This window comes from Pristiophorus japonicus, unplaced genomic scaffold (assembly GCF_044704955.1).
Source record: "Pristiophorus japonicus isolate sPriJap1 unplaced genomic scaffold, sPriJap1.hap1 HAP1_SCAFFOLD_526, whole genome shotgun sequence".
Taxonomy (NCBI): domain Eukaryota; kingdom Metazoa; phylum Chordata; class Chondrichthyes; family Pristiophoridae; genus Pristiophorus; species Pristiophorus japonicus.
The window spans coordinates 24,398-32,208 of NW_027254433.1; the positions used below are offsets into that span (position 1 = coordinate 24,398).

Below are 7,811 nucleotides of genomic sequence, written 5' to 3' on the forward strand. Positions count from 1 at the left end.
TGATCCTGTTATTGGTCATGAATTCTTTGAACTCAGCACTGTTAAACATGGCCCGTTGTCGCTCACCAGGACATCGGGTAAGCCGTGAGTGGCAAACATGGCCTGCAGGCTTTCAGTGGTGGCAGCGGACATGCTAGCCGACATTCAATCCACTTGGAGTACGCATCTACAACCACAAGGAAAATTTTACCCAAGAACGGGCTTGCATAGTCGACGTGTACCCTCGACCATGGTTTGGAGGGCCAAGACCATAAACTTAGCGGCGCCTCTCTGGGTACATTGCTTAACTGCGAGCATGTATTACATCTGTGAACGCAGGACTCTAAGTCCGCATCGATACCGGGCCACCACACGTGGGATCTGGCTATCACTTTCATCATTGCGATGCCTGAGTGGGTACTGTGGAGGTCATTGATGAAGGTGTCTCTGCCCTTCTTGGGGACCACTACTCGATTGCCCCACAGAAGGCAGTCTGCCTGTATAGACATTTCATCTTTGCACCGCTGGAACGGCTTTATCTCTTCCTGCATTTCCACTGCGACACTGGACCAGCTCCCGTGAAGTACACAACTTTTGACCAGAGATAATAAGGGGTCCTGGCTTGTCCAGGTTTTAATCTGCTGGGCAGTGATGGGTGATTGCTCACTCTCAAATGCTTCCATGACCATGGCTAGATCTGCGGGCTGTGCCATTTCTACCCTTGGTGGGCAATGGCAGCCTACTGAGAGCATCGGCGCAGTTTTCTGTGCCTGGTCTGTGGCGGATGGCGTAGTTGTATGTGGACAACGTGAGCGCTCATCGCTTCTCGGCCTTTTGGCTAAGATCATGCGTAACTGACCTGACAGGGGAGTAACCACCATAACCCCAAGGTGGTTCTCCCTGGATCAGGAAGGTATATGCTTGCTTTTTTGGAAATAGGAGGTGGGTGGGGTGGCTTGACCCATCCACCTCCATGGCATGAACCTGGTATTGCAGTACTTCCAGGAACGGTGCAGTGGCTCTAGGCCTTTTGGCTAAGAGCATTGGCGCAGAGTGATCCTTGGCGTGTGCAAGGTGACCTCTGGCGTTTGTGATTTGACAAAGAATTGGAACGATTGGCTACGAATTAAAAAAAAACGTGAGCGCTCATCTCTGGATGCGGGCCGATGCGTTGGTATTTATCGCTTTACTCTCGGAGAACAGGGATATAAGTGGCTTATGGTCAGTTTACAATTCGAATTTTAGCCCCAACAGGTATTGATGCATTTTCTTTACCCCATAGACACACGATAACGCTTCTTTCTCAATCATGCTGTCGGCTCTCTCAGCCTTAGACAGACTCCTGGTTGCAGTTCCCGAAATCATTGGCTTGTTGCAATACACACCCGACGCCATATGACGACGCATCCCATGCTAGTACCAAACGCTTACATGGACCGTACAACACAAGCAATTTGTTTGAGCATAACAATTTTCTCGCTTTTACAAAGGCATTTTCTTGGCTTTTGCCGCAAACCCATTCACCCCTTTTTGTAGTAAGACATGTAATGGTTCTAGCAGGGTGCTGAGAACTGGTAAGAAGTTACCAAAGTAGTTCAAGAGTCCCAGAAATGACCGTAGCTCCGTCACATTCTGTGGCCTCAGTGTGTTCTCGATTGCCTCCGTCTTCGCGTTAGTGGGCCTGATGCCGTCCGCCGCAATCCTCCTTCCCAAGAACTCCATTTCAGATGCCAGGAAAACGCACTTCGAGCATTTTAACCTGAGCCCCACGTGGTTGAATCGACTAAGAACCTCCTCCAGGTTCTGCAGATGCTCAACTGTGTTCCGACCTGTGACCAAGATGTCGTCCTGGAAGACCACGGTATGCGGGACCGACTTCAGTAAACTTTCCATGTTTCTCTGGAATATCGCCGCCACTGATCGGATTCCAAACGGGCATCTGTTATAAACAAAAAGACCTTTGTGCGTGTGTTGATGCAGGTGAAGGCCTTCGATGATTCCTCCAGTTCCTGCGTCATGTAGGCTGAAGTCAGATCCAGCTTCGTGAACGTCTTTCCTCCCACCAGCGTTGCAAAGAGGTCGTCAGTCTTTGGTAGTGAGTATTGGTCCTGCAGGGAGAAACGATTGATAGTTACTTTGTAATCGCCACAGATTCTGACGGTGCCGTCTCCCTTGAGGACTGGGACAATAGGACTGGCCCACTCACTGAACTCGATCGGTGAGATGATGCCCTCTTTTTGCAGGCAGTCTAGCTCGATCTCTACCCTTTCTCCCATCATGTATGGTACTGCTCTCGCCTTGTGATGGATGGGTCGCGCCCCCAGAATTAGGTGGATCTGCACTTTTGCTCCTTGGAATTTCCCGATGCCTGGTTCGAACAGCGAAGGAAAATTGTTTAAGACCTGGGCACAGGAAGTGTCGTCAGCGGGCGATAGCGCTCGGATGTCGTCCCAGTTCCAGCGTATCTTTCCCAGCCAGCTCCTGCCGAGCAGCGTGGGACCATCGCCCGGTACCACCCAGAGTGGGAGCTTGTGCACCGCTCCATCGTAGGAGAGCTTTACGGTAGCACTGCCGATTACAGGAATCAGTTCTTTAGTGTAAGTTCTTAGTTTCGTGCGAATTGGAGTTAAGTCTGGCCTTGAGGCCTTGTTGCACCACAACCTTTCGAAAGTCTTTTTGCCCATGATGGACCGGCTCGTGCCTGTGTCCAGCTCCATTGACACGGAGTCTATTTAGTTCAACATTCAGCATTATAGAGGGACAATTTGTGGTGAATGTGTGCACCCCATGTACCTCTGCCTCCTTTATCTGAGGCTCTGGTTCGTCGTGATCCTCCGTGGATCTATCCTCCTCTCCAACATGGTGGTTTGCAGCTTTAACAGGCCTAGCAGCTCGCCTGCACACTCGTTGGAGGTGTCCCATTATTCCACTGCCCTTGCAAACGTACTCTTTGAATCGGCATGAAGGGAAATGATGATCACCCCCGCAGTGCCAACAAGGTGTTAATGGCCTTGCATTCATCACCCTTGATGGTGGACTCTGAGACATCTGCGGATGTGCAGCTGCAGGCATGTGTGACCTGCCCTGTCCGTTACAATTCGAAAACAACATCACTTTGTTCACAGTACTTGTAGCAGCACTTGTGTGCTGAGAGATTTGCTTCGTATTGTCACTGGTGGCAATGAACACCTGGGCTATCGCTATGGCCTTACTCAAGGGGGTCTCTACAGTCAAAAGTTTGCGAAGTATGGTTTCATGGCCAATGCCAAGTACAAAAAAGTCTCTGAGCATGTGCTCCAAATGTCCTTCAAATTCGCAATGTCCTGCAGGGCGTCTTAGCTCGGTGACATAACTCGCCACTTCCTGGCCTTCAGACCTTTTGTAGGTGTAGAACCGGTACCTCACCATCAGAACGCTTTCCTTCGGGTTCAAATGCTCTCGGACCAGTGTGCACAAATCGTTGTACGATTTCTCCGTGGGTTTCGCTGGAGTGAGCAGATTCTTCATGAGGCCATACGTTGGTGCCTCACAGACGGTGAGGAGGATCACCCTTCATTTGGCAGCGCTGTCTTCCCCATCGAGCTCGTTGGCCACGAAGTATTGGTCAAGTCGCTCCACAACAGTTTCCCAATCATCTCCCTCCGAGAATTTCTCCAGGATGCCCACCGTTCTCTGCATCTTTGGGTTCACTAACTGTATCTCGTCGCCAGTTGTTGTGTATGGAGAAAGAGTCAGACTGAACACTGTGAGCTCAAAGTAAAGTGTGATCTTAGTCTTTTATTGCAGGTCTCCAGAGTGCCTCTCCAACCTGTGAAGCCTCCTTAAATACCTGTGCTCCCAAGGGATTATGGGATCCCTTGGGACTCCAGGGGATGAGCCCTCTGGTGGCTGTACAGAGTAAATACAGTCCACATATATAACAGTGCGAACCTCTAGAAACGTGCTATCCATGTAGCTCTCAGTCTCACGGATGCACCGCAGTGACTCCAGTCGCCGCTCAAGCTGCAAAACACGGAGCTGGAGTTGGTGCAGCTGGAGACAGCTCCTGCACACAGGGTCGTCCCGGCTGTGTGAAGCATCCAGGATTTCCCACATGCCACAGGATGTGCAATCCACGGGACTGAGCTGCCCTGCCATCCCTCTAGTTATTAGATTATTAACCAACATTTTTAGTATAACCATCTGCCCTAACTTAAGAGAGAATAAAAGACAACAGTGATACTCACCAACCAATCGCCTGCCTGCTGTCCTGTGACGTCCCTCCTTCATTTTTTTTCCTCTCCTCTCAGTCTTATGGCAAGTACAACGTCAATAGATTTCTGTCTCAAAGATTCAAAGTGCAACATTTGGTAAGATTAATGGGGCTGTACCTGGACCTCCAGGATCTCTGGTGGGGGGAGCGAGAGACAGGAACATTTGGCCAGCGGGAGGAGGTTGAAAATATACATAAGACCATTAGAAATAAGAGCAGGAGTAGACCATACGGCCCCTCGAGCCTGCTCCACCATTTAATACCATCATGGCTGATCCGATCATAGACTCAGGTCCACTTCCCCGCCCGCTCCCCATAACCCCTTATCCCCTTATCGGTTAAGAAACTGTCTATTCCTGTCTTAAATTTATTCAATGTCCCAGCCCCCACAGCTCTCTGAGGCAGGGAATTCCACAGATTTACAACCCTCTGAGAGAAGAAATTCCTCCTCATCTCAGTTTTAAATGGGCGGCCCCTTATTCTAAGACCATGCCCCCTAGTTCTAGTCTCCCCCATCAGTGGAAACATCCTCTCTGCATCCACCTTGTCAAGCCCCCTCATAATCTTATACGTTTCGATAAGATCACCTCTCATTCTTCTGAATTCCAATGAGTAGAGGCCCAACCTCCTCAACCTTTCCTCATAAGTCAACCCCCTCATCCCGGAATCAACCGAGTGAACCTTCTCTGAACTGCCTCCAAAGCAAGTATATCCTTTCGTAAATATGGAAACCAAAACTGCACGCAGTACTCCAGGTGTGGCCTCACCAATACCCTGTATAACTGGAGCAAGACTTCCCTGCTTTTATACTCCATCCCCTTTGCAATAAAGGCCAAGATCCCATTGGCCTTCCTGATCACTTGCTGTACCTGCATACTAACCTTTTGTGTTTCATGCACAAGTACCCCCAGGTCCCGCTGTACTGCAGCATTTTGTAATTTTTCAAATAAGTCAACCCCCTGAGGAGGAAGATGGCAAGTAACAGGAGGGAGGGAGGCAGCTGGACAAATGTGCTTCTGGACAGCGACCGTGACATGGTGAGTCCCCTCTCCCCCACATGGTGCGGCCCATGACGGGTTCCCCCCCGCCCATGGTGCGGCCCATGACGGGGTCCCCCCCCGCCCATGGTGCGGCCCATGACGGGGTCCCCCCCCGCCCATGGTGCGGCCCATGACGGGGTCCCCCCCCGCCCATGGTGCGGCCCATGACGGGGTCCCCCCCCGCCCATGGTGCGGCCTATGACGGGTTCCCCCCCCCCGCCCATGGTGCGGCCCATGACGGGTTCCCCCCCGCCCATGGTGCGGCCCATGACGGGTTCCCCCCCGCCCATGGTGCGGCCCATGACGGGTTCCCCCCCCCGCCCATGGTGCGGCCCATGACGGGTTCCCCCCCGCCCATGGTGCGGCCCATGACGGGTTCCCCCCCCCGCCCATGGTGCGGCCCATGACGGGTTCCCCCCCGCCCATGGTGCGGCCCATGACGGGTTCCCCCCCCCCCCCCCCGCCCATGGTGCGGCCCATGACGGGTTCCCCCCCCGCCCATGGTGCGGCCCATGATGGGTTCCCCCCCCCGCCCATGGTGCGGCCCATGACGGGTTCCCCCCCCCGCCCATGGTGCGGCCCATGACGGGTTCCCCCCCCCCGCCCATGGTGCGGCCCATGATGGGGTCCCCCCCCGCCCATGGTGCGGCCCATGACGGGTTCCCCCCCCCGCCCATGGTGCGGCCCATGACGGGTTCCCCCCCCCCGCCCATGGTGCGGCCCATGACGGGTTCCCCCCCGCCCATGGTGCGGCCCATGACGGGTTCCCCCCCGCCCATGGTGCGGCCCATGACGGGTTCCCCCCCCCGCCCATGGTGCGGCCCATGACGGGTTCCCCCCCCCGCCCATGGTGCGGCCCATGACGTGGTCCCCCCCCGCCCATGGTGCGGCCCATGACGGGTTCCCCCCCCCCGCCCATGGTGCGGCCCATGACGGGTTCCCCCCCCGCCCATGGTGCGGCCCATGACGGGTTCCCCCCCGCTCATGGTGCGGCCCATGACGGGTTCCCCCCCCCGCCCATGGTGCGGCCCATGACGGGTTCCCCCCCCCGCCCATGGTGCGGCCCATGACGGGTTCCCCCCCGCCCATGGTGCGGCCCATGACGGGTTCCCCCCCCCCGCCCATGGTGCGGCCTGTGGCGAGCTGCCCCCTGCCAGTTGGTGGGTATAGGGCCCGCCCGCCTTCTCTCCATCGCTCTATCCAATGCCTCCAAAGCTCCATGGGTAAACCTGCGGGCCCTACCCCGGGGCTGGTGATCTGCCGCGGGGATTTGTAAATAAGTGCTCCTTCCCCTTCTCCTTCTTATGGTTGTTGCATCACCATCGGCAGTCCCTCAAAGCGAGGATCACTTGCTTCCTCGCCGCATAGGGATAAGAACATAAGAACATTAAGAATTAGGAACAGGAGTAGGCCATCTAGCCCCTCGAGCCTGCTCCGCCATTCAACAAGATCATGGCTGATCTGGCCGTGGACTCAGCTCCACTTACCCGCCCGCTCCCCGTAACCCTTAATTCCCTTATTGGTTAAAAATCTATCTATCTGTGACTTGAATACATTCAATGAGCTAGCCTCAACTGCTTCCTTGGGCAGAGAATTCCACAGATTCACAACCCTCTGGGAGAAGAAATTCCTTCTCAACTCGGTTTTAAATTGGCTCCCCCGTATTTTGAGGCTGTGCCCCCTAGTTCTAGTCTCCCCGACCAGTGGAAACAACCTCTCTGCCTCTATCTTGTCTATCCCTTTCATTATTTTAAATGTTTCTATAAGATCACCCCTCATCCTTCTGAACTCCAAGAGTAAAGACCCAGTCTACTCAATCTATCATCATAAGGTAACCCCCTCATCTCCGGAATCAGCCTCGTGAATCGTCTCTGTACCCCCTCCAAAGCTAGTATATCCTTCCTTAAGTAAGGTGACCAAAACTGCACACAGTACTCCAGGTGCGGCCTCATCAATACCCTGTACAGTTGCAGTAGAACCTCCCTGCTTTTGTACTCCATCCCTCTCGCAATGAAGGCCAACATTCCATTCGCCTTCCTGATTACCTGCTTCACCTGCAAACTAACTTTTTGGGATTCATGCACCGGAGGGACTGGAGTGCATCATCACGCCCGGCAACCAAATTTTAATTTGATTTTACGTTTTAAAGTTTAATTTGTTTTAATTGCCAGTGTTTTTAGTGTCCCCTTCCCTTTTATAGGGGGCACTGGGGAAAAAAGGTGATTTTAGTGCCCAAAAAAAAAAAACAAAAAAAAGAAAAACACAAAAAAAAAGAAAAAAAAAAGGGCCTTGTAAATGTCTGGTGTGTCATCCAGGTCAGGTGGCACGGTTTAATGTTTTATGTTTTATAGGTAGACTCTAAAAGAGTTTCATGCACAAGGACCAATTGAGGAGCAGTGGAGGCGTGTCCTGCACAGTTGGAGCTGAGCTGCTGAGAGAGGAGCTACCAACCTTAGCTCCTGCCTGGAGAGCCCTGAGAACAGCCCAGGAAGAGAAGGAAGGAAGGGGCTTCACCACCAACTTTCACCCAGAGGGAGAGG

The 7,811-nt window shown here is 53.4% G+C and overlaps 1 pseudogene; it reads left to right on the forward strand.

Moving 5' to 3' along the window:
- The first annotated feature begins 797 nt into the window (after positions 1–797).
- On the forward strand, positions 798–1,000 carry LOC139254051 (U2 spliceosomal RNA; annotated as a pseudogene).
- Positions 1,001–7,811: the final 6,811 nt, after the last annotated feature.